Raw genomic sequence first — 9,614 nt, 5'->3', positions numbered from 1 at the left:
AATCACAACTCATGCATCATTTGTGGTTAAAGCTTGCGCTTCGGCCCATTTAGACACGTAGTCAATGGCAACGAGTATGTAACTATAATTCTGAGATTTCGGAAATGGCCCCATAAAGTCAATTCCCCAAACGTCAAATACTTCGCAAACTTGGATGCTTTGTTGAGGCATCTCATCCCGTTTGGTGACTTTACCGGCCCTTTGGCACGAATCACATGACTTACAAACCAGGTGGGCATCTTTGAAGATTGTCGGCCAATAAAAGCCGGCATCATAGACTTTATGCCCCGTAATTTGGGGTCCAAAATGCCCACCGGTAGGCCCACTATGGCACTCGGTTAAAATACGCATACACTCATCACCGGAAACACACCGGCGGATAACCCCATCGGGACAACAACGAAAAAGATAGGGATACTCCCAGAAATAGTACTTAAGGTCACTGAAGAATTTCTTCCTCTTTTGATGTGACCACCCTTTCTCCAAGAATCTCCCAACTAGATAATTAGCAATGTCCACGTACCACGGCTCATCAACCTTATCCACCTTCATGAGATATTCGCCGGGAAAATCATCATGAATGGTCGTCTCATCGAGAACCTCACGAGAGGGGTTCTCAAGACGTGAAAGGTGATCGGCCGCCAAGTTTTCAGCACCCTTTTTATCCCGGATCTCCACATCAAATTCTTGCAAAAGCAAGATCCATCTAAGAAGTCGTGGTTTTGCATCCGGTTTAGCAAAAAGGTACTTTAGAGCAGAATGGTCCGTAAAGACAATAGTCTTAGATAAGACTAAGTAGGACCGGAACTTATCAAACGAAAAGACCACCGCAAGGAGCTCTTTTTCAGTGGTAGTATAATTTAATTGCGCACCTTGCAAGGTCTTGCTTGCATAGTAGATGGGTCGGAAATGCTTCTCGACCCTTTGACCCAAAACTGAGCCAACAGCGAAATCAGATGCATCGCACATAAGCTCGAACGGAAGGGACCAATTCGGAGCAATTATGATTGGCGCATTGATGAGTTTCTCCTTCAAAATCTCGAATGCCTTTTGGCACTCGTCGGAGAAGTTCCACGGGGTGTCCTTTTCAAGGAGTTTATTCATCGGGTTGGCAATCTTAGAAAAATCTTTAATGAATCGCCGGTAAAAACCGGCGTGCCCGAGAAAACTCCTAACACCCTTAACATCGGTAGGGGGTGGAAGGTTCTTAATAGCGGTAACCTTTGCGGGATCCACCTCTATACCATTTTTAGAAATCTTGTGCCCGAGAACGATGCCCCCTTGAACCATGAAATGGCACTTCTCCCAGTTGAGCACAAGATTAGATTTTTCGCACCTGACCAACATCCGTTCTAAATTAAGAAGGCATGAATCGAAAGTGTCATCGAAGACCGAGAAGTCATCCATGAACACCTCCATGCAGTCTTCTATCATGTCATGGAATATGTCCATCATGCACCTTTGAAAAGTGGCCGAAGCATTGCAAAGGCCAAAGGGCATGCGTCGATAAGAGAACGTGCCATACGGGCACGTGAAAGTAGTCTTCTCTTGGTCCTCGGGCGAGATAGGAATTTGAAAATAGCCCGAGAAACCATCGAGAAAGCAATAGAAACTGTTTCCCGCCAACCTCTCTAGCATTTGATCCATGAAAGGTAGCGGAAAGTGGTCTTTACGTGTGGCGTCGTTCAACTTACGGTAGTCGATACAAACACGCCACCCCGTGACAGTCCGGGTGGAAATTAACTCATTTTTATCATTGGTGGTAACAGTCATACCACATTTCTTAGGTACACAGTGTACCGGGCTAATCCATGGACTGTCAGAAATCGGGTAAATCAGACCTGCATCAAGGAGCTTTATGATCTCTTTCTTCACGACATCTTGCATGTGCGGGTTCAACCTCCTTTGGCGTTGCACCACAGGTTTGGAGTTATCCTCCATTAGAATTTTGTGGGTGCAATAGGAGGGACTAATACCCTTAATGTCGTGAATCTTCCATGCAATGGCCGGTTTATGGGCCTTTAGCATAGTAACAAGCTCAGTTTTCTGACCTGCTGAAAGAGAAGAAGAAATAATTACCGGAAGCTTAGATTCCTCATGCAAGTAAGCGTATTCCAAATGATCTGGAAGTGGCTTCAATTCAAGCTCGGGAGGTTCTTCAATTGAAGACTTGCTCCGGTAATTTGAATCACGTTCGAGTTCTTTGAACTCCTCTTCAGTCGGCTCATAGCCGTTTTCCATCAAGGTGGTTAAAATATCCACCTCCTCAACCTGCACATCCTCATCAATCTCAACCAATGAGCATTCTCCTGAACCCTGTAACTCTGGGAATTCCTGCAAAAACTCAGACTGGACATTCACAGTGTTAAGAAAATAACATGTATCATCAGTGTAGCCAGGGTATTTTAAAGCATGGTCGATTGAGAATGTTGCACTCAAATCATCTATCCTAAGGGTCAGCTTTTGGCCATACACATCAATCATACACCTAGCAGTATTTAAGAATGGCCGACCCAAAATTAGTGGAATCCTTTCATCCACTTCCATATCCAAAACCACAAAATCCGCCGGAGAAACTAACGACCCGGTCTTCACTAGCATATTCTCTATGATTCCACGAGGGAATTTAATAGAGCGGTCAGCTAGCTGAACAGCCATGCGCGTGGGTTTTAACTCCCCGGGGTCTAGCTTTAAGTAAATAGAATAAGGCATTAAATTAATACTAGCCCCCAAATGCGCCAAAGCCCTCATACAGTCCAAATTACCAAGTAAACAAGGAATGGTAAAACTTCCAGGATCTTCAAGCTTCTCGGGAAGCTTGTTTGCAACAACCGCTGAGCATGCGGCATTCAACCTGACTGAAGAGACGTTCTTCAGCTTCTGCCTGTTAGTCACCAAATCTTTAAAAAACCTCGCATACTTAGGCATACCTGCAATAACATCAATAAAAGGCATATTTATGTTAACTTTTTTAATCAAGTCCATGAACTTGGACTTTTCAGCCTCTAGCTTCTCCAATCGCTGTTTCCTCGGGAATGGGAGCGGTGGTTGATACTCTCTAACTACCGGTTTAGCAGCAATAGTAACCGGTTCCTTAACAACTTTTTCAGCCACCTGTTCCGGCTCCTTTTCCCTTGCCGGTTCACTTTCAACAACCGGCTCACTATCATTAACTAACGGTACCCTCAAATCATACTCGTCGGGCTTCCTCGGTGGATAATATGCTAAACCACTTCGGGTGGTGATAGCATTAACATGCCCGTTTTTTGGGTTAGTATCCGTCTTGCTCGGTAACTCCCCCGGTTTTCTCTCACTATTCTTATTAGCAAGTTGACCAATCTGTTGTTCTAGATTATGAATAGCTGCTTGTTGATTTCGAAACATTTGGTCATTCTTTTCATTATTCTGAGTAACGGTAGTGACAAGTTGAGTCTGAGATATCACTAACTTCTCGATCATAGCCTCAAGGTTGGACTTTTTCTCTTCGACCTGTGATTTCTGAAAATAACCGGGAGCTTGCTGCTGAAAACCTCCACTAGAACCCGGTTGGAACCTCGAACCCTGATTACCTTGCGGATTATAAGGATTATTGAAATTCCTATTAAACTGAGCACGTCCCTGAAACTGATTGTTATTCTGCTGACTAATATAGTTGACCTCTTCTTTCTGATTCATAGTCAAACCTGCATCACAATCTTTGCCCAGATGCAAACCTCCACAGTATTCACAACCAACCTTCATACCATGAATATCCTTGTTCATCTTCTCCAAATTCCTACCAAACGAATCCAACTTAGCACTGAAAGACCCAAAATCATCATAAGCACCTGAACCTGTAGTCTCTGTTCTCTTAACTGAAGCTGAAGGGTAAGATTCATGATCCTGATGCCACTCATGAGAATAAGCAGCTTGCTTTTCAATGATCTCTAACGCCTCTTCTTCAGTCTTATCCATTAACGTACCACCTGCAGCTTGATCAATACTCTGACGCGTAGGAATATCACAACCTTTGTAGAAAATCTGAACCTTCTGTAAATCATTCAACCCGTGTTGCGAACACGAGCGTAACAAAGTAGCAAAACGGTCCCAAGCATCAAACAATGTCTCACTGCTCTTTTGTCTAAATTGAGAAATATCTGCTTGAAGTCGAGCAGCTCGAGATGCAGGGAAAAACTTCGACAAAAACTTATCTTCCAAAGTCTCCCAAGATGTAATCGTACCTTCTGGTTGCTTATCTAACCATCTCTTAGCTTCTCCCTTAAGAGTCCAAGGGAAAAGTCTTGTCTTAATTGAAGTGTCGGCAACCTCATGTAGCTTAAACAAGTTACAAACATCATTAAAATTACGAAGATGCTCGTTAGCATCCTCGGTATCTTTGCCATAGAATCGGCAATCAGAAGAAATCAAATTCAGGATCGGCCCTGTAATTTGAAAAGGCTGAGTAATATTCGGCTGAGTAATCGAATTGCCTTGGCCTCCTCGGGTGGCCTTCAACTTTTCTGCCATAGTCTGAGGACGAGGTGGTTCTTCGGCCATTTCTTCAGTATCTGAAGTGTCAGACGAAACGTAAGAATCTTCTTCTAAGTTAACTTCTGGTGGTGTCTCGGGCACCACAATATCGTTGTTACTGAACAAATTGACTACAACTTCACTCGAAGATGGTGAAGAATCCACTTTAGACTTTTGCTCTTGACTTAAGGCTTTGAACAACTCTCTTTCAGGCTCGTCAAATGGTGTTAAAATCGGAGAACTTGAAGAACGCGTGTGTGGCATGCACTACCTGTAACTGCAAGAACACAGCTAATAAACCGATTAAACGCACCGACTCAATTAGAATTAAAATAAAATAAACAGTTAAAATTAACTAAAAACAAACTTAATTTTCAAACTTAATTTTCAACACAACTCTCCCCGGCAGCGGCGCCAAAAACTTGATGTGTGAAATCTAGTATATAAATTATCTCTGGAAATATGCCTGGTTAAAGATTACTACACACTTACGGGCAGTGTACCCGATCGTGTAATAGTATAAAAATGGTAATTCCAAGTATCGTTCCAAGGACAGTATTAACGTGAGAATTAAGTTTGAAACTAATAAAAGTAAACTAAGTTAAACTATGAAAATTGAAATTACGAGATAGTTTGTTTTGCGGCTATTTAACGATTAGCCAAATCAAGATAGCTTTAAAAGTAAAAGACAATATTTTTGGATTTTTAAGTTTAGATAAAAGAAATACAGACTCAACGGGAAAATAAAGATATTGGAATTCAATGGATAGAAGAATGTTCGCCTAGATATCCTATTCGCAGTGGTGGATGATTTGTTATTAAGCACTAGTTCTATTAATCAATGCACGCAATTACAGAGTCGGTTTACCCAGAGTTCTCTTTTAGCAAACACGTCAAACTAGGATTAATTGGCTTAGGGTTCCCTTTCACCAAATACCATCTTTCGTTTGTGACTTAGTAACTAGCTAATTATAAGATTAAGATGCAATTGGTTACGCGTTCGCTCCACACAATTCACCCCTATTTTGTTCAATTACGTTACCCGGTTTACCCCCTTGGTCCAGTAAGCACCCAATCGGTTAAGACAAATCAATTGGGAATTAGATCACTAAATTGAAACAGGGTTCCCTTTGTTCAAACAAGATTCACTAATCATCCTAGTAACAATAATCAACACCCACAAGAATGGTTCTTAATCAAAACTCATAATTATTATGCATCAATTAATAAAACATCAAGGTAACATCCAAACACTTGCAAATATTCAATCTAGACAAACATTAAGAGTTTAGCCTAAAATCATGGCTAAAACCAAAATAACAATCAAAGAAATAGAGAAATTCATTGTTGATAACAAAGAGATAAAACTAATCAAAGATTAAATCCTGAAAGATAAACGAATCGAGACTTGTTCCCGGAATGATTGGTACCTTCGAATGACCTTGAAGATCTCCAAAAATCAATGATTGGTACCTTCGAATGACCTTGAGCAAGTTCGTCAAAAAGTGGCTGGAATTCGTCTGGATACGATGATGATTGATTAGGGTAAAATTCGGGCCTTTTATACTTGCCAAATAAACTGAACCGACAGAGTCTCCGCGCCGCGACCCTAATTGTCGCGCCGCGACATTGCTCATAAAATAATGCCCTTCTTATCTCAAGTTCTGATCTGGAAACAAGTGAATAGCCGCGCCGCGAGGCCCATTATCGCGCCGCGGAGATGTACTGGAGTTGACTCCTTCGTTTATTTTTCTCTTTTTCAGCTTTAAAACTAACTTAAAACCAAACTTCCCAATAAATACTAAACGTTTTCCTCCTCGGTGCACCTTTAGAAACAAATAATTAACAAAGTGCCTCAAAAACTTCATAAATCACCACTTTCCAACAATTAGCTTTTCAAACTCGAACCTTCGCAATATTATCAATATAAACGCCAAATCGTATCCGAATGGACCAAAATGTAACCGATATCGCTAATGAAAATGTGTATAAAATACGCGATATCAATGAGTTATAAGTATATTTTGAAACTACTAACTTAAGTTTTCAAAACGATAACTATATGTAACATTCTTTGATATATATACTTATAATCTATAATGCTTATACATGTATCGTATATATAATGTATTTAATCACTTTTTAAGGACTTAAATACATAAAACAATATAAGTATATTCACAAAAGATAGCTATATTTAAATTCTCGTTCCGTTTCCTCAAGATTTCTATACGTATATCTAGGGTATATGTACCCGTATCATACCCAGCTTCTATACGTATTTACTATTGGTATATACACATCAAATCAACATCCTAATCAACATTATTACTGCCCTAGATATGAGGTAACTAGGATTTGTCAAGTAGTATGAATTATTAGTAAGAAAACAAAATTAGGAATCCTTTTCTTTCTTTATAAACTAAAAAACGTTTTTATAAATGAACACCATTTCTTCACTCCATTTTCTCATACCTACACCCTCATTTCTCTCTCAAAATACTCCTAACTTCATACTTGATCATCTTCAAGCATTTTCCCCATCATTTAGCTTCAATTACAAGCCTTAAACACCATAAGAAAACTCTTTCAAGAACATATCAAAATAACTACCCATTTGAAGAAGTTTACTTCCAACCTTTTGATCTAACTCCACCACTCTTTGATTCCAAGATTATTTCTTATCTTTTGCAGTAACTTTGTCCAAGTAACTTGAGGTAGTAACCTTGTTCATAATCTTATTCAATTCATATTCATATAGCTATCTTATTTTGTGGTATAAAATTTTAACAACAAGAATATAGTTTGAATGATTTCAAACTTGTTCGCAAACTAAATAGATCCTTCTAACTTGACTTTTAAAATACTTCAAGACCTGTAATTTATCATAATGATATGCTAACCTAACAAGATATAACTTGGTTTTACAAAGAACATCTTAAAAACTGAATCTACGTCGTCGGAGTGCAACCGGGGACTGTTTTGGGTTGGATAATTAAAAACCATCTTGAACTTTGAATTGAAAGTTCATATTCTGGAAAAATGATATTTCTTATGAATATGTTAACACATAAAAATTTCATGGTTTAACTCAAAGTGTAAGTATTTTTAGAAAAATGATCATTAAATGTTGTTTTTATGATGGAAAATGATCACTTTCATAAGTTTCACCAAAGTTTGACCTATAACCTATGATTTCGAATACAAACTAAGGTATTTTCAGTTCATATTCTTAAAATTTGATCGATCCAAGGAAGTGGCAAGTTGAACCAACAAAAACGGAGTTGTAATGACGAAACTACGACTAAAACAAGATTGGGTATCAGAAGCTAGTTTAGCTACGAAAATATTTGGAGAAAAAGTAAATTAATCATATTTTTTCTAATTAATATGATATTTTATATATAATTACTTATGATTTGATTTTATATATTTCAGGACCACCCGTAAACAACACGAGAAGATTAATCATAAGACCTCATGATTGTACGCAACACGTCATTTGACAACACGGTACTTTATGTACGCAACACGTCATTTGACAACATGGTACCATGGGTCGAGATTAATTCTGATCAATACGAATACGATGGGGTCTTTATTTATTTTATTTAAGCAACTAATTGTGGACCACTAACATCGGACTGCTAACTACGGACTAAGAAAATATTAAAAGTATATATATATGTAACGATTAGTTATAAAGAAAATATGTTGATATATTATATATATGGTTAGGTTCGTGATATCTATTGGAGACCAAGTCGAATTAAATACCTTCAAGGCAAAAGTGAGTTTCATTTGCTCCCTTTTTAATTGCTTTTGCAATATATATTTTTGGGCTGAGAATACATGCGCTGCTTTTATAAATGTTTACAAAATAGACACAAGTAATTAAAAATATATTCTACGTTGAGTTGTACCACTGGCATATTTTCCTGTAGCTTGGTAACTACTATTTACATGGGTATTGTAAACGCGAATCCTGTTGATAGATCTATCGGGCCTGACAACCCCAACCGGACTGGACGACCAGTATTCAACGGTTGCACAGTACTTTGTTTCGGTGACTACACTTGGTACGGTGTAGTGAGATTTCATAATAAAGGGAATATGCGACGTTGATTAAATGTTAAGTATGGTTACCAAGTGCTCAACCACTTAGAATGCTTTACATACACTTGCGAGTGTATTATGTTTATGATTATGAAATCTTGTGGTCTATTAACATATTGAAATGATTGTTATGATAAACCTATGAACTCACCAACCTTTTGGTTGACACTTTAAAGCATGTTTATTCTCAGGTACTAATTAAGTCTTCCGCTGTGCATTTGCTTAATACAAGGACATTACTTGGAGCCGATCATCGCAATGGGACCAAATGTTGATGACTTCGTCCAGGTGGATTAGGACGGGTCCTTTCAGTTGGTATCAGAGCGGTGGTCGTAGCGAACCAGGTCTTGCATTAGTGTGTCTAACTAGTAGTTGTTAGGATGCATTAATGAGTCTGGACTTCGACCGTGTCTACATGTCAAAAGTTTTGCTTATCATTTCTAGTTGGAAATCGTCTGCTTATCGTCCTTAGGAAATTACCTACTTATCATTCATAAGTCTAGACACGTTTTACTGCATTTACTGCATTGATAGTGTATAGACGAATTCTTATCTTAGCATATCTGTTATTGCGAACTTTGACTGATATCTTTTCAATGATTCTCCGTAATTTACGGGATTTTGCTATTATATATACATATGTAAATTATGTATTGAAGAGTACCAAATCTAACTCCTATAATCTATTCCATACCAAAAATTCATTTTCCCCATTATACAAGATGGATTCCGCATCTAGTTCGAATTCTTCAGATTCCGACAGTTATGCCGATAAGGATTTCCATTCGGGCTCCGAAAGCAGCGTCACTGGAATGGATCAACCAATTTCCCATCATCTATTCTGGATGAATTGGGGATGGGTTCGTAATGTACTAAATCACTGGAGACAAGAAGAAGGTGATCCATTCCATCCACCAAATTGCCCTCTTGGCGATGAACCTGAAGCACTTACCGGCGAACCTATTCGAAACACCATTTTCTCTCTCATT

Source organism: Rutidosis leptorrhynchoides, chromosome 1 (assembly GCF_046630445.1).
Source record: "Rutidosis leptorrhynchoides isolate AG116_Rl617_1_P2 chromosome 1, CSIRO_AGI_Rlap_v1, whole genome shotgun sequence".
Classification (NCBI taxonomy): domain Eukaryota; kingdom Viridiplantae; phylum Streptophyta; class Magnoliopsida; order Asterales; family Asteraceae; genus Rutidosis; species Rutidosis leptorrhynchoides.
This window is presented reverse-complemented; position numbering follows the sequence as displayed.